Genomic DNA, 19,322 nt, shown 5'->3' on the forward strand with positions numbered 1-19,322 from the left:
TGGCAGTACCAAGCGTATTTGTCCCGTTAGAAATTTTGGTGCCTATTCCTGGGAAATGCAGGTGCAAGACATTGTCTAAAGATATAGAAAGTGTTAGATGTAATTTCTTGCTGTCCACACAATGATTCTGTGTTTATGCTGTGCGTTTTTTGTAAATCCAACAATAATTGCGCTGTCTTCCATTGCTAAAACTGGCCCTTAGTGCTGGAAATGATATCACTCTGCTGAATGAGTTTTTAAACCCTTTTATGCCCCAATGCCCCCTTGTTTTAAGCAATCATGAAACATGGCTGAATGACTGCAATGTTACAATATCATAGGGGACAGTGACTGACCACTAGAATAATATGCTGTGTTGAATGGTTGGGGGGTAAACAAGAACTAGAATTTGCCTATCATATACCTCATATCACTGTAAACCAGGGACAAAGGAGTGAAGGTTTGATGTACGTAGCAGAGATACTGTTGTATGGAAAAATGTCATGATTCTGTGTGACTATTTTTAAACATTTGTGTAAATGACATTTCTGTGACCCGTTAAGAGTTGGTGTTGCTTAAGGGTTTCTGTAAATGTCTGATGCCAACCAGTGTTCAGTCTACAGTTAGACCTCCTGTCTCCTCCATAGATTTTGTTACTTGACATATTGTATTGGCGTATGCTTATTGTTTACAAAAAATGTACAAAACACTAAATCTTAATTTTCTGAATTTTGACCCAGATATAAATTGCATTTTTTTTTCTATTGTCTTTCTTTCCCTCTTTTTGTCACCGCCAAATTTTGTAGCTGATATTATCCTCCATTTTTATTTTCTTTCAGATTCTTGTGACATGTTTCACAAGGCTGTACTTGTCCATTGAGTTTAAAACTGATTAGGGAAAAAACAATAAAATACTGTTATCAAGAACTATTACTCTCATCCTTTATCTGGTAAATGGTGTTATCGATGTTTGACACATTAGTTATGTGTTTATGTTTACAATGAAATTAAGTGTTAAGTGTCCCTTTATCAGTCCTTATCCAAGGTGTGTACAGGATATTGCTACTGATTGTATGTAACTTGGCATCAAGCTATTTGCTGCCATGCTGGTCAGTCTTGCTTATCAGCGGTGTGTATCATGATTAGCCCCTGCATCCCTCATATGAGGCTCACCAATGCCTTATGTGGCTGTGCTTCTTTTCACCACTGGGTGGTGATGGTGTTCTATCAGAAGTGGAATGCAGTATGTCTTTATATTATTTTTAGCTATAGTAGTTTAGTGATTTGTCAGTTAATTTAACAAGGACAATGCACACTGAAATTTAACTATGCTTGGCTAATTCTTCTCTACAGGTTAAGATTCCTTTTTAGTGATTGTTCGGTTTTTTGCCTCTACATTTTGTGGATCATACATGATTTTTTTCAGGCAAGCAAGCAAGAACTATAACTTCATCTCAGTCTGAGTTTCTGTCTCAAACCCACAATTTCTGTGCCTGTCCGCATTACAGATGGTTGTGCTGCTCATTGAGACAATTCAACAGCGCATCCTGGAATTAAAGGAAAAATAGCAAAGTCTTTCTAATAGAGGAGAGAGTTTAATGGACATCTTAAAGTCTGCATTCAGGCCACGCATCAATAAAAACAACACCAACATGGGAGCTGGTGATCCAGGGCAGAACACCAATGTTACAGGAGCCATTCAACTAAGAAATGACCAGAGCCTCCCCAGTGGTTTTTTCTTTTAGATTTTTTTCTTTTATTGGTGAATACATCAATTACAGAGTGGGTCGCAATGGCTTTTCCTTTTGTTCCCTTCCCTGGTTAAATCAGATTGTTTCACTTCCTTTTCTCTGTCACTTATTTCTGTGAACATTAATAGAAAATAAGAACAAAATAAAGATAAACAACCAGAATAAGAGAAACACAATTGGAATTTTAAGTGGGCGCATACATTATTCACATCTAGTACGTCTGAGTTCATTATCCCTACACAAAGTCTGGTCTCAGTGGTCTAATGTACTCAGCTCACTTCTCCCAGCTCCCAACATACTGTCAGAGAAAAAGTTAACCTCTCCATTATAAATATATTTTCATTGGCTCTAATATCAGAAATGAGTCTTTTCCAGTTTCAAACCCTTGAGTGCTGTACCTGGCAGAATGATCCAAAACTGTGCCATATATTAATTCAAATCAAAAGCATTGATTTTCATTTGAATTAGATTAAATGCAGTATTTCTACCAGGTGAGTGAATTTAACCTACTTTTAACTTTGATATTTGATACTTTGATACTCTGATATACATCAGTGAGTTGGTAGCCTTTCATTTCCTTTTCAACACCTTTTGGAGGAATTAAAACACTTCCTTAAATTAAAAAGAGAAGTGGGTTGTCTTCCTATCTCCATCAAATGATCTGTGGAAGTGCTGCTTGCACACATTGGAATTACAAATGCTATACTTCACATTGATTTATCTAAAATCTAACCCTACACCCACCGCTGACATTACCCTTAAGAAATCCCTGTCTTTATGCACATAGGCTTTTGCAATCACACCCGAAATCAGTGTGATTCAAAGCCAATCCCCTTTTCTGTTAATAAATGACTGCATTTTTCATTTAGCTATAGTGTGATGATGACATAGCCCAAGTCTCCGTTCTGTTCATTTTTTTCTCTCAGTGCTTCCTCTACATCATCATGACTCGGTGTTGATAAGTGCATTGTGTTCAGCGTCGACCGCTTTGATTGGAAAATGAAAAATCACGCCATAAAGGTTAAAGCAAGGCTAATAAAACGGCAAAGGTGTGACCGGGAGGAATGTGATGTGTTTTTACCAAGCAACCCATGAAGAGCATTGCTCAGATCAAGGCAGCTTGTCTCAGTCAGGAAGACAGTACTGTGTGTGTATTCCCTGAGCTGAATGTCAAGGAGGTGTTTTTTGGCTGGACGCACCACGCCAGACGCTGACTTAGCCCCGGGCTTTCTGAACAGCGGGCGGCCTGCCAAAACACGGCTCCTGAGGTTTTTGTCCCCCGGTGTCTATCCTCTTGTTGCCTCTTTCTTCCTCCAGTGGACACACATCTGTGTGGATGTGAGAGTGATGTGTGTGATCTTCTTATCTTCAAAGCTGGGAGAAAGACTGCATATTGAGCTGTGTACACAGGGAGATAGGGGATGGTGAACAGCAGCAATAAAGAGTGGAGTGAGTTTCAATGATGCTGTCGAGTCAGAGATGAGAGGAGTTACGCTATCATACAGAAAAATGGCAAAAGGAGTCTTTCTTCTGTATAGGATGCATAGTAAATGGGTAATATTGTGTGTATCTTAGAGCTTAGCTAAGGGATTAGCACTAGCATTAGGACAAAATCAATATGGTTTATAATGAGGTTGGTCAATATCATGGACTTGTGTTCAATAGTGTTTTCTAAAGATAATTTTGTTCCTTGAAGCTATATTATTCACTTTGATGTAGTCCAGTTACAACATGTTCCTGCTGTAGTCGTGTTGCCCATCTCTGTTTTGTCAGAAAGTTCATATATGATCTCCTTCAACCTAATGTATTCAACTGAAGGGAAGCTAACAGCTCAGGATACAACCATCCACCAAGAACAGAGACTATAGAGAGTGCAGAAATAATTTAATTTCAATCTTACTGTACTGGAACCTTGTACAGTGTGTTTATGGAACTATGCTTTTCACCCAGGATCGGTTTTGAAATAAGACACACTTGTGTCCACAATGAACAGCTACTGGAATTAATCATGGTGGTTGCCAGGCTGAAAATCAACACTAGGCAATGAAAAATGTTGCAATGATCCTGAGTATTTGCATCAGATAAGCCTGAGGTCAGGAAGGCGTGTGTGTTTATAATACTGTTGGATATTTGTTACGTCTCTGATGAAGGAGTTGCCTATAGCAGCACTATAAAACAGCTCAAAACAAATAGTCTCATGGAAAATGCAACAAGATAGTAAGTGAATCTGTTTGGAAAAAATGTGGATGTATCAAATAGTTGGAGAGTAAAATAATCTATTAATATATCATCTTATGTTCAGATAAAGTCCACTCCCTAGTAAAACAATGACATGTTCAATCACACAACCCGGTTCCAGGAAAACACTTCCTTGATAACCAGTCATGATATAAGTAGAATTAATTTTATCATTGATTTCCTACAACGTCCCCATTCTTCTCCAAAAATTAACTAAGATTTAAATGCTGACTCACTTAGTACAACAAAAATATGTCCAGTCATACAACCCGATTCCAGGAAGAAAATACTTCCTTGATAATCAGTCATGCTTTTTCATGTTATGATCAAGCTGACCTAGTAAAGAAAAGCCTGCTGTGCTCTGTGGGAGCTTTCAAGTGACTTGTTTTAGAAGAAGTAATGCCACATAGTATGATGGTTAATAATGGACAATTTCATAGACTGTGCACTGATGACAACACATATCTGCAAGTATATCCAAAATATATCTTGGCCACTTAGAATATATTTTGAATTAATGTCATGTACAAATACATGACATGACATGTACAAATACATTTTCAGCCAATTTTTAAACATATCTCTAAACATATTCTGAAGTATATGCAATAATATGTATTATTTCTGTGTGGGTTCAAATAGATTGTTTACAAAGTAGGCTGTCTATGCCAAAAAGGCATTTCACTGCCAAAATCCCCTCTCAAAATTAATTTTGGCATATATAGTTGGTGTGCTTTAAAATATGTTTTGTGTGAGAAAACAACTGTAGACACTTTATTACGATGATGATATTATGAAGTGACGAAGGTCCCCGACACCTAGGTCTGCTTCGCCCTTGCCTCTTACTTGACGGGCGTTTCGGGCAGCCGCAAAGAGGTTCTGCAAAACTCGGGAGTAGAAGGCAGGACATTGTCTAGACTGTTTTCAGCAGGGGTGGGGAAACGCTGACGTCAACTCGGGACATTGTCGGAAGGTGATCGGAGAGCTTTGAGGAACTCCTAAACCTTGATAGACGCCCTCTGTGCAGAAGGCAGTGCTGGCAGATGCTGGCACAGTGCCTTTGGATTGGCAGACAGGGGTGGTGGTCCCCGTTTTCTAAAAAAAAAAAGGGGACCGGGGGATGTGTTCCAACTATCAAGGTATCACACTGCTCAGCCTCCCTGGGAAAGCCTATGCCAAGGTGCTGGAAAAGAGACTCTGGCTGATTGTCGAAGTTCAGATTCAGAAGGTCCTGGTCGTGGAACAGTTTGCCAGCTTTTTACCCCCTTGCAGATAATCAAGGGGTTATATAGGAATTTGCCAATCCTGTCTACATGCATTTTGTGGATTTGGAAAAGGCTTATGGCCCTGTTCCTCAAGGCATCCTGTGGGAGGTGCTGCAAGAGCATGGGGAGCCAGGGCCACTGCTGCGAGCCATTTGGTCACTATACACTTGGATCGAGAGCTGTGTTCACATTCTTGGCATTAAGTCAAGCTTGTTCAAGGTGGGCATCAGACTCACAACAAGGACGTGCCTCGTCCCCTCTCCTGTTTGTGACAATCACAGATGATATCAAGGCCCAGCTGAGGTCTGGAGACTGTCTGGTTTGGTGACATTAGGGTAGCATCTCTGCTCTTTGTAGATGATGCTGTTCTTCTGACTTTATTGGACCATGATGTGCACTGAAACGTGTTTAGTCAATGAGGATCGGCACCTCCAAGTCTGAGGTCATGGCTCTCTCCCGGGAAAAGGTGGCTTGTCCCATCCGGGTGAGGGGTCAGCAGCTGCCCCAAGTGGAGGAGTTCAGGTATTTTGGGGTCTTATTCACGAGTGAGGTCAAGAAGGATTGAGAGATTGACCACCGACTGCAGTAATGTGGGTGTTGCATTGGACCGTGGTGCTGAAGAGAGAGCTGAACCACAAATCAAAGCTCTTGTGATCAATCTTGGGGTCAATCTTTGTTCCGACCATCACCTACGGCCACAAGCTCTGTGTGGTGACCAAAAGAATGAGATTGCAGATACAAGCGGCCAAAATTAAGTTTCTCCTCAGGGTGGCTGGGCTCACTCTCCTTGACAGGATGAGGAGCCCAGCAATCAATCTTTTTTGTCAAGCTGCAGCTCCTTCACATTGATTCAGATAGGCGAGATTAGATTAGATTCAACTTTATTGTCATTGCACAGAGTACAAGTACTAATACAACGAAATGTAGTTTAGCATCTAACCAGAAGAATAGAATGAACTGCAATAGAAGCAGTAAAAGTGCAGTGTAATGTATGTACATGTATATACATATATATATAAATAACATAAGCTATAAGGGTAGTATGAATGTGTTAAGATATATACAGTATGAACAGTATTAACAGTATCAACAGTATGAACAGTGGATATGAGTATTCAAGATATATGAATATAAAGTTATAAGTAGCATGTGAATTTTGTTCCTGTGTAGACTGTGTTATGAATGTGATGCAAAGTGTCTCTACTATATTAACAGTTGGCATGATGAACAAGATATGAATTAGTATTATTTTGTAGAATTTGCACATTTCAAATTTAAAAGTCAAAGTAATCCATAGTTTAGGAGAATACTTAGTTGACAGGGAAAACTATTTGCATGGCAGACTACGTGAGTGATGCTATCATTTTAGTCATAGTGGAGTTAATAACACTAAAACCTTCACTGTAAGCCCCTAACTTAAGTGAAGCAAGTAACAAAGGCCTGGCAGCTATATTTATTTACTCCCTTCATACTGTTGTCTCAGGTTACATAACTACAGAAATTATTACAGAATGGATTTTTTAAATGTTCTTTCTTTGTAATACGTAACAAAGCCAATTTAGCCTGAAATAGGCAAGCCCATTTAAAAGTCCACGATAAGGGATGACATTGTGGAGGGTTTATTAGTCTGATCCTCTTCATTCTGTGTGATTTAGCGTTCTCATTTTTGGACAATAAAGATCCATCAGAAAACCTCTGACAGGGCAGCTGCTGCGGCATAAGTCAAAATAGAACAGAAATAAGCTTAAATATGTGTCTGTGTCAGAGTATCTTCAAAACAATTTCCACAAAGCAGACTGATACAGGCTTACACTCAAGTGGATGAACCCAAAAGAGATACCAGCCGAACATTTTGGAAATTTGGCTGATCCTGTACCACAGAGGACAAAAAGCCCTCTTGAGGTTTGAATATCAAATCAAAAATAGGCCAATAATAGAAAATTCTACTGTAATATGAGCACTATTTGAATTTAAAGGCTATAGGCCCTACCAATGGCAAGCATTTTGGGATGAGCTTGAGAAAGTTGTATTTTCCCTGCATTGTAGCTACTGCAGATCATGTTTTTTGTTTGTATCACTATGCAGCTTGTAACAAAGGCACCTTCAGTATACATTGCATTTATTTTGGTAAACACTGTAATGTAAATAAAAAACAAATACCGGTATGTGTCATTCAATAGGAAAACTCCACTGGATATTTGTTTTTATGGAAATGTGGAATTGATAAGGCTATATTTAACAAAGCGCCTCATCCTGGCTTTTGGCCATTGTTGGGTATTTCATTGTGTAACACCCCCAGATATGGTAAAATTAGTCAAATATGAGTGAAAAATTTTCTTTGATTGTACCACAAAGGCTAAAGTTAGGCTGTGCAGTGGAGCTTTGCTAGAGTCTTTCTTAACAAGCTATCCTTTGAAAACAACACTATAATATTTGTTTATATATTCTGTGGTATCACAATAATATCCTTTATTTATTACTTTATTTTACTTTATGGTATTTTTTTATTGTTGCCTATTCACTATCATATGTCAAGTGTTTTCCGTCAGTATTCAATAGTAAGTTTATAGTAAGGGGGATTTCCCCTTTAGAAAATCCACACAATATTAAATATTATTATATATTATTATTATTATATTATTATTAAATATTATATATGTATTACTGAAGTTCTCGTTTGTACTGTTTATGGTCAAAGCATAGGTCCACAGGAGGAGGCAGAGCTAAAGCTACAGGATGATAATAATGATGACTGACATGGGAGGCGCCCCAATGAGAGGAGGGACTAAAGCTTTTAATACTGTGAGCGGCTGCAGCTCCCAGACCGACCCACCTGTGGCAGGCACCGACAGCCTGGAGCAAAGTGCGTCTGTAGCAGCACCGTTACACCGTGACACCGTTACACCGGCAGACAACGGGAGTTTACACCCGGCTGTTCCTCAGACCAACCTTCGTTCTCAAAATTAGCATCAAAGTTCTTGAAAAATGTTACTCTGTTATCTGCCTGTCGTCTTTCTCCTGGGCACTGTCGCCGAAGGTGAGCCAAGTTTATTTCCTCAGTGTTTATAACTTTACCCATACTGGGAAAAAAAAATATATATGCTGTATACTTAATATATAATATCATTACATATAGCCTATGTAATGATGTGTTTTGAAAATATATAAAAACTGGCAAAAAATGTATTGATACATGTAGATAACATTCATTGGACACTGGAAATACATTACCTACATTTTACTGTAACTAAAGCCTAAGTATATTTAAAATATATTTAGAGTATATCCCCTCTAAATATATTTCTAATGAATGTACAAATACATTTTGGGCTAATTTTTGTATATTTTGAACACAAATCATAAACATGCTCTTAAGTGTATGACATGTATTTTCCCACATGGGTTCAAATAGACTCAAAGTAGGCTGCCCGGAATATGGAAATTAATATGTTGAAAAGGTTTTCTTTCATAGGTAAAAACCTCTTAAAATCAACTTTGCCATACAGTATGTATGTATGTATGTATGTACAGTATGTATATTTATGTATGTACTTATATGTAAGTATATATGCAGTTAAGTTGTCATGAAACAGGTATTTTGTGTGAGAAAAGGACTGTGGACTGTGGAGGTTTATTAAGATTCCCTTGAGTGCTTTATTATATTGGACAGCGATACTAGAACCAATATTCCAACCGATATTACACCATAAATAACATGGTGTTTATAGTGACATTCTTCATTCAAGCACTAAAAGTAAAATAAATCTTTTCTTATTATGAGTGTAAATTGTAAATTTTCGACAACCTGTTTTAGGGGGGTTTCCCATACCTCCTCAAATAGCCAGTAAGTCTTAAACACTGACTCACCGCTCCTCCAGTGTGACTCAAAGCTGTGGGGGTGGACAGATGCCAGGGAGAAGGCTCCGGTCAAACAACAGCCGGCTCCCTGAAGCGCAACACACTCCAACAAAGTTTATTCTGTGTGCATAGCGGAGCCTTCGACAGCGTGGCAAAGTTGCCTGAGGAATTTTGATGAGCACCCTTACAGTATATAGAGTCAAGTCAGTGTAAGCTTTGCTCCGGTTAAATCCATTGGTCATCCTCGTCTTATTTAGGACCGGTTTTGAAGCGCATCACTGTTGTTTTGGAAGCCTAGAGGGATACGGGGGAAAGACCGAGGGTTAGAGGTCGGTCGCCGTATGAAGACTTGAGAGTCACTCACTGTCATGTGCCATAGCCTCGCCGGCTGCCCGCGGGTTGTTTGTGTGCTTCCCCTCTTGTCATGTGTTTAAGGACGTACTTGTAGAGAACCACAAAGGGAGAGAGACAGAGAGGGAGAGAGAGTAGAGAGAGGAAGAACAGGGGATGGCTACAGCTCCAGCTCCAGCATGGGGCATGACTGAGTGTGTGAGGCAGCAGTAAAGAGCAACAGATGAAAGGACCTCCTGAGGGTCGCGATCCTCCTCCCCTGAGTCTGGCGCCACAGACGCATCTGCCTGTGCCCTATAAGAAATCTTCCAGAGAGGGGAAAAGACCGCGCTAAATACCTGCCTCCCTTCTCTCCTTTCTCTGCTTCCTCTCGCCCCTCTCTCTGACCACATATGTCATGTCTCCTCCACATGTGTCATGTTTTGGTGGGTAGTCATCGTTACGTCATTACCGGAGTATGGAAGGTCTGCACAGGAGTTAAAGGAGGGCGGGGGGAACATGGAAAAGCAGGCTCAAACACATGCAAACACATTAATCAGCTCTCCTCTCCTAGTAATTAATCGGTAGTAGAAGTAAATGAGGGGGTCAGTGCTGCATCTCTGGAAGACCAAGTGGGAGCAGATCCCGGTCCGGTTCCTATTAATCTAATCAGCCGAGAGGGGAAAATCCTCATTGCTGTACACCACCTGATTACACCGCCGTTCATCTGTGTATCACTCAGCTCCCCCTCCGCTTGTTTCGGTGTAATATTGCTAATTGATGGGCTCTAAGTGGAGGCTGCCTGTGGCTGAGCCATTAAGCCTCCCTCTAATTGTTGATTCACTTCACACCGTTACCTTCCACACATCACACACTCCCACCTGCCTGCAATTTTTTTTTTTTTCCATATCCGCTTTTCACATACACTTGTTGCTGTTTTCTGTGCTGTTTCCTCTGTCTCTCTCTCTCTCTCTCTCTCTCTCTCTCTGTCGCCCTGTCCCTGTTGTATCCTGTTGGATTAGACCTGCTCCAGGGCAGTAAATCTCACTCTGTAATTGGAAAGCATGTGCTGGCGGAGCTTTAATAGGATATGATATGTGCAGAGGCCCTGCGAGTGAGCTCTGCTCCAGGGAGCCATCTGTTACCTCGGGGTTACAGGAGCTCTGTTTGCTCAGACAGGGAGAAGACTTCGCTCCCTGTCTCCAATCCCTGCAGAGGACGGCGCTCAACCTGGACGCCGACAGTTAGATGAGGGAGGGAGCCGAGTTAAATATTGAAATAACCAGCAGGTAGAAATTTTGAAAAAATAGAGACTGGGATCAGTTATCTGATCAGCTTCTGTTTGTTCATTTGCCTCCTGTTCTGCTCTGTGCGTCTTTGTGTACTACTCAGAGTGAAACAACTCTCTCTCCCTCTACCATGACTGCTTATCTGTGTGTGTGTGTGTGTGTGTGTGTGTGTGTGTGTATGTTTGTGTGTGTGTATGCTTGCCTGTATACGTGTGTCAGGCATTAGGCCCTTCCTGCCAACAGCAGGAAGAGCCACAGTCCTGGACCAGATGAGATTTGTGTGCAGGCTGTCCGGATGGAAGAGACTGAAGTGCAGCGAGGGCAGAGGCTTTGGGCTTTAATAGGACTCAATCACTTTTATTATTTGTCTGTTAATGCTACACAGCACTTTTGTATTCATAGATCAGGGAATCCTACTGACTTTTGGCTAACTGGAAACACATGGACACCTTTTATGGACCCAGACCCACATGTGAGGGTCCATAAAAAATAGTTAAAAAGGGGTTAAAGCAATAGGAAAATCTTCATAAACACAAAAAAGAATGCACACACACAAAAAAACCCCCGACATAAACAGTGAGTGAAATCACTTCATAAACCCATCCAGAGAATGCGTGAAATCAACAAATGTAATCCGAAAGTGAAATGCAGCTTTAAGGAGACAGCGGCTGGTTTACTAAAACCTTGTGAGTACTGGCTGTAAGACCTTGGACGCCTTCACCCAGACAAGGTCTAGGTGAGGCACAATGTCAACTATGTCCTCCGAAGTCCTCCAAAACACACCCCCGCGATACGAGCCAATATGTGTGTTCTTCTGAGCGGGCCCGTTGACACGAGACGACCTAGTGTTTCTGTAGGTGGTGAAAATGAAAGCTTCCGTGCACCGCCGGTGAACTGGCGTCTGCTGCGGCGCTTTGATGTGGCGTGGCGTCCCTCAGGCCCCCGGGCCAGGTTTCCCCTCAGCAGACGCCGCCGAAGGAAACTGACCTGTTGCAAGCGGATGTGTTCGCGTGTGTGTTTGTGTGTGTGCGCTTGTGTCGGCATGCCACAAGGCTGTAACATGGAGATGGGTGTCTTTAAATACCAGGAGGCCGTAAAGCAGTATGCTTGAAATGTTGGCTCTCATTAGCGGGCGATGCGACCCGGAGCGTGACTGTTAATTAGGGTGAGCTGTGGCCCAGTAATATTACATGCCTCCTACATTCTCTCCTTTGATCAGCTTGTTTCAGATGCCGCAGTTTCTGATACGTGGGTAGTATCGGTGGTGCGCACACACACACACACACACACACTACCTACACGGCAGGTTAGCCCCTCTCATGTCTTCACTCTGTCTCCTAATGACATCCTGCCTTTTTGGCCCCAGGCTCTTCCTGACTCGGTTGGGTCACAGCCTGTCAGTTCATCTCCTGCTCTGTGTGCATTCTTTAATCAGGTCTGTCTTTCTCACAGTGCCGCTAGATGTGATAAAGAACTATTTCAGGAACGCGCTTCCCCTAATCCCTAACCATAAGCTGGAAATGTTTCATGGCAACTCCAAGAAACTTGCAGAGTGTGTGTGTGTGTGTGTGTGTGTGTGTGTGTCTGTGCGGCTCTCCGGAGCGCTCAGGATTCCTCTTGGGAATTAGCAGCCGTCTTCCCGGAGGCGTGTCATCAGTACAGAAAGGATTTTAGTCCTGGGCAGTAGATGTGTGGACAGGCGGTCAGGATGTGTGGTGGCGGACTGGATCTGACAGTCAGTTAGTTCATGAACAGGCAGGTACTTCACAGGAGTGCTATTGTGTCACATAAAGCCCCTGAAGTGCAGCGCAGCGTTGAAAATACGAGCATCAGCGCCAGAGTCTCTCTTTCTCTCTCTCTCTCTCTCTCTGTCTCTCTTACTGTCAGTGATTTGAAGTGAGGCAAAGCCTTGACAGCTGGTAGCAGACGTCTCCCTTGGCAACAGATTCACTCCCACACTGCACTGCGGCGGCGTTTTGGGCCGCGGCCTGTGCTCGCTGCTGCTCAACTTTCTTCCCGTGTGGAGAAAGGGAGGGAGAGAGTAGAGGGAAAGATACAGCAGAGACGGGGGAGAGGCGTGGCAGCCTGTGAACGCATTTCAGTACACTCCACTTGTTTGCCAGCGCTGTGTACCATGATTTGTCAAACCCCTTGAGTAGACTGGGACCGGGACTAGTTCCAGGGGGTTAAACCGGACCTCCTGATCCACATCCTCCTGAGTGTGTGTTCGAAGGCGACCCTCACACCCACTTGTGACCCTGCCTGACCCAGTCATCCCTTTTGTGTCTGCTGGGGATTATCCGGCTGTAGTTTAAATCCTTAGAGACGAGGCTCCTGTTAGACGTGCAACACGGGGTGTGCTCTTAATTACTGCAACGCTCCAACTGCATTACACTGATTCTGATTGTCAATTCACATTTGTGTCATAAGGTGCATGCCTGGGTTTCTTCAACTTTTCCAGCATGGTACCTAAAGTGGGACCCAGACACATTCAAGCAATATTCCACTTAGTTTAACATGGGGGTTATTTGGCACTTGACCACCATGAAAGCCATAATATAATCTACTCATCACGATCGGATTCAGCTGGACGAGTTTGTAGCGTTTGGATTTTTACTTACTTGAATGAGGCCACAAAAATAACCTGAAAAGTTACATTTAACACACAGATTCAACAACATGTCCCGCTTTTAAGACAATAAAGCAGTCCTGGGTCCATCGTCATTTTGCATTTCTATTCTTGGTTTACACTAAAATTAGTATTTAAAAATAAAAGTAGATCCGGTTTCCCAAATAGGAAGTATCTCTCCTACATGGTATTCCTGCGCTATGTTCTAAAACATTGGTCCCACAGTCACAATAGCGGGATCTGTTGTAGAATATGTTCACGAACGTGTTAAATGTCAGTTTTCAGGCTATTTTCATGGATTCATTCAAATGAATGGGAAGTAAAAATCCAAACTTATCCAGCTGTATCCGATCTTGGTGAGTAGTTTATATTATAGTTTTCATGGTGGTCAAGTGCCAAATAACCCCCATGTTAAAACTAAGTGGAATATTGCTTTAAAACTTACTAGCAACACTGCAGCAGGACCTAAAAGAGCAAAGGCCTTGGCCTCTAAGCCATAGTCTAAGAAATGCTGTGGTCTGTGGTGTTAGTGGGTGTAAAGTTGAAACAAACAGTATGTATCACTCTTTGGTTAGGGAAATATCTAATTAGATATCATATTTCAAACTTGTGTACAATTCTCAGAAAGGTTCCCACAGCTGATTCTTGATTATAAGGCGTGTAAGTGGCATAAGGTCAGCTGACATTTCCATATAGCAGTTCAGGGAAATAGAGACGCAACTTTTTATGGTGGAAGCAAACATTACTATGAAAATGACCCATGAACCATTGTGTTGGTGCATGTTTGGTCAGTTTATAGGTGTGTGTTTATGTACGTGATCGTTTCATGTTAGAATAACTTCCCCCTATGTCAGGCAGACAGGGCTCATTTATGAGACTGGGAAGTTTCTCTCAGTAACTCTATTGGGACTAATTGGGACTTGTATTACATAAGCAACTTGTATGAAACCAGCAGAAATGCCTCAGCACATCAGGAGTGTGTAGCCATCCAATAAGACTAGATTTGAAGCTCTCACATTGTGCTAAAAATGTCTGCAGATACATATTTCGCCTCAACTTCAGCATCCCTCCAAGACTGACAAGGTTACGCAAGAACGGTTGAGACAAAGTTATGTCAGTCCGTGTTCATTCCTTGTGAAAGCTACATGAAAAACGTATACTTTCGGTGATAATTGCGTATCGAAACTTCTTCCCCCCGCTTTGTGATATGCATCAGGCATATTGCAAAGAATGTAGGGAACTTAACAAATGTCACCACAAACACGCACACATGCAATCACAGACACTGACACACACACACACACACACACACAAAAACGCCCCTTCTCATATTTGTTTTCCATCATTGTGGCAGTGCTGACAGACTGGTGGTACGTCAAGTTAGATTGGTGTTACTCCTCCAGACGTCTGCCTCTCCCCCGCCTTCTGTGACTTTCTACTCTTTCCTCTCTATTGTGCTGGTGAGAACGGCCTTAGCTGTATTTGTACAGAGGTGATAAGGATGACATTAGTTTATTGGTGGCGCCTTTAAGGGTGCGTTGAACTACATCATTTGAATTCACAACACAGCGCCACTGTTTACGATACTGTTTTCTTCAGTGTACACTTAATGATCCTCTCTGTCCTGAGTCTTTTAGAGCTTTAGTGCGTCATCTGTCAAGACAAAGAGGCAGACTGGTACAGCAAATTTTCCAGTGTGCCAATTATTTGGAGTTGACAAGTGTTGACTGGAGAGTTGTTTGTCCACTCACTCTTAGAGCAGATATGGCTCTGGGGTGGCTGTTCAAAACTATCTACAAGTGTTAAATTAACTCTGATGGCGCGGGCTTATATAAGCACTGTCACAGTGTTGATTCTTACGCTCTCAGAGGTAAATTAACACTGACGATTTTGCTGCGTGTGTGTCCAAAGGCTATACTTCTGGGATGTTAAGGAGGCAAGGGCATGCTGTCTTTCACTGCCTTCTCCCTCAGTGCACAGATATTAACTCTTGCCCACTGGTGTTGACATTGGCTTGGCAGTGTCACCCAGCTGCATGATCCACGGTAAATAACTGAAATTGCCTGCCCAGTTTTGAAAAAAAACAAAACAGCAAGGCAAATGTTCTCTGTATTCATTTTCTTCATGTTAGCATCTTTACTAAAAAATCCTGTACTGAAAATAACTTCACACACATCACTACTGTTTCAAGGCTGAAACCGGGAATCTCACCAATGGCCAGAATGCGGTGATTCTATTACAAGCAAATAAAGTTGGTGTTTTTGAGATATTAATAGAATGTGCAGTATGCAGAGACAAGACGCTCCATAAAATGGAAAAATGCAGTAAAAATGTTTACCCTTCAGCTGAATTGCTCATGGAAATGCATGAGTCATAGCAAATGATACTATTGAATCCTCCATACCAAGACAGTGAGATCGCACACAGTAAAAATTCTGGACAGTCGAGAAGGGGTCGGCCAGATCTGGTTCAAGGGGTTTTTCATTAGTCTTTGTTGGTTTTAATCTTGATCTCTGGTAATCGAGTAAGATTAGTCCATTGCCCTTAAGTCTTAATCTACACGAGCCACTAACAAATTGATACATCTGTGTTTTACGACAATGATCTCACGCTGTGCTGCTCTTGCTATCGATGCTCGCCCTGCCCTCGACTCTGCCTCTCCTCTTCTTTATGACCGTTAAAAATGTCACATAGGATCATATAAGTCTTTCTCACCTCTCGTCACTCCCTACCTTTGATTGCTTAATGTCTTAATCCACTCCCCTCATATATGATTTGTGTGTGTATGGGTGTGTCGAGCCTGTGGTTTTTCATCTATAAATGAGTTTTGGTTACCAAGTGATAAGGACATTAGGTCAGGCAGGGCCGTGTACACTCTGTCACACTGTGTTCCTGGAAAATAATCGAATCACGTTCAGAATCTGATATTAGTCTTGGTTCTCTCACGACTTCCTCATGCTTTTGAGACACCTGGTTGAAGAAAGCTGTTTGCGTAAGGCGTCCACCCATCTGGCTGTACATAGCTTGCTCCCTCTCATGGCTGCTGAAAGGGGGCTGTGAATGTAATCAGTCAATGCATACAGATGAGGAACTGAGGTAAACAGGCTAAGCCATTATCAAAGACCTCCTACTGTTTGTACCGCTCCTCAAGCTGCCTTGTGGCTTTGTCTGTTCCCCCGTAAACACACGGAGAAGAAGGAGAGTGGGAAGAGGCTAAGTGGGAACAGGCGTCACGACAGCACACTTAAACAAATAAGAGACAGTGTTTTCCTGTAAGATGGTCAAATGAACTTGGCTGCACTTGTGACTGACACATCTAGGTGCAATAAATAGTCCTCATTTAGCTCTAATCTGTTGAGTCACACCATTCGTCAACTTTTTGACGCATTAAGACACGACCATATTGTTTTCCGCGACTGCAGCGGAAACCCACTTTACCTTAAGGCAAAGCTACAAAATGTGTCATCAGACGTTTTACTGACCCATCACCGCTGTCTAATCTTTTACAAAATACTATTTTTGGAATGTCAGATGTCTAACAACAGAGGTTCAGATTTTCGCGTCTAATTCTATTCACCTACGCAGCTGTCATGTGGAAACCATGTAACTCCAATTTTAGCGATTTTCATGTTTCAACTTCAGCTGAAGGATTGCATGCTCCTCTATGGGATGAGACAAACACTATTACCTTGCGGCATAGATTTGCATATTAATAAGGAAAAGTGATTTTCTTGAAACTGCTATAACTCCTTAATGGTTTAAGACACAGATTTCATATTAATATTGCCCATGTGTTATGTGGAGACAAGTACATTGACATAGAAATATTTGCTAATTAATGCATTAATTAGCTTAATTAATGACCTCATTAGCATAACATCGTATGTTTAACACATCATGGTGATTATGGCGGGACATTAGGCAGCTCAAGTGCCTCTTGTTTTTGTTGTCATCATAGATTTGGCCTCCCTAACTTTTTTGTGAGATAGTGGTGTGTCTAGCAGAGAGGAGATGGTGATCATGATCATGTTTTTTTTGTGTGTATTTTTTTGGCTGCAGGAATGACAACACCAGATCCTACCACACATTACCTCAGCACCAATGGGGGGACAGAGAAGGAGCCATCCTCCACTCCCTCCCACACAATCTTAACCACAATCCCAAGCTCAGCTTCTACGCTCCCACAAACAGAATCCTCCACAATATTAGGAACCACCCTCCAACCCAGCGATTCTACATCTTCACCAGCGTCCACAGAGTCCTTCACCACCTCAGTAGTGCCTACAACTAAAGAGACTACCCTCAAATCTGATACAACAGAGTCTATATCTGAGGAACCAACCACCACACCGAGAGAGAGCACAATCAGTCATACAGTTTCGACTGAAACAGGAAGTACCTCGTCACCCAGCACACATACCAGTACAGAGGGGACTTCCTCTGTCCCGCTCACTGAGTCTAGCACCCCTCACTCCACCACCGCCCCGGACATTTCCTCCACCACTGCGTCTGAGGAGAGTTTTACCACCGGCCCAGTTGACTCCACGTCAACTCCGTACATTGGTACAACCCCGTCCACTACAAGGCTTCCATCCACAACTAGTGAGATAAATTCCGCCGCACCTGACAATACCACTCACATCACACCCACAAAAAATACAGAGACTCGCCCTACCACCTCACCCACGAATGATAATAAAACTACACATGTAGCTAGCACAGAAAGACCTGCAGACAGCAATACTGCCATGCAGGCAACTACAACCACAGCAACCCCACAGACTAACGACACAACTACAACCACAGTAACCCCACAGACTAACGACACAACTACAACCACAGCAACCCCGCAGACTAATGACACAATTATAGTAACCCCGCAGACTAACGACACAATTATAGTAACCCCACAGACTAACGACACAACTACAACCACAGTAACCCCACAGACTAACGACACAACTACAACCACAGCAACCCCGCAGACTAATGACACAATTATAGTAACCCCGCAGACTAACGACACAACTATAGTAACCCCACAGACTAACGTCACAACTATAGTAACCCCGCAGACTAATGACACAACTATAGTAACCCCGCAGACTAACGACACAACTATAGTAACCCCGCAGACTAATGACACAACTACAACCACAGCAACCCCGCAGACTAACGACACAACTATAGTAACCCCGCAGACTAATGACACAACTACAACCATAGTAACCCCGCAGACTAATGACACAACTATAGTAACCCCGCAGACTAATGACACAACTACAACCATAGTAACCCCACAGACTAACGACACAACTAAAGTAACCCCGCAGACTAATGACACAACTACAACCACAGCAACCCCGCAGACTAATGACACAACTATAGTAACCCCGCAGACTAATGACACAACTACAACCATAGTAACCCCGCAGACTAATGACACAACTACAACCATAGTAACCCCGCAGACTAATGACACAACTATAGTAACCCCGCAGACTAATGACACAACTACAACAGTAACCCCGCAGACTAATGACACAACTATAGTAACCCCGCAGACTAATGACACAACTATAGTAACCCCGCAGACTAATGACACAACTATAGTAACCCCGCAGACTAATGACACAACTACAACAGTAACCCCGCAGACTAATGACACAACTATAGTAACCCCGCAGACTAACGACACAATTATAGTAACCCCGCAGACTAATGACACAACTACAACAGTAACCCCGCAGACTAATGACACAACTACAACCATAGTAACCCCGCAGACTAATGACACAACTACAACCATAGCAACCCCGCAGACTAACGACACAACTACAACCATAGTAACCCCGCAGACTAACGACACAACTACAACCATAGTAACCCCGCAGACTAATGACACAGCTACAACCATAGCAACCCTGCAGACTAATGACACAGCTACAACCATAGTAACCCCGCAGACTAACGACACAACTAC

Source organism: Centroberyx gerrardi, chromosome 7 (genome assembly GCF_048128805.1).
Source record: "Centroberyx gerrardi isolate f3 chromosome 7, fCenGer3.hap1.cur.20231027, whole genome shotgun sequence".
NCBI classification, from domain to species: Eukaryota; Metazoa; Chordata; class Actinopteri; order Beryciformes; family Berycidae; genus Centroberyx; species Centroberyx gerrardi.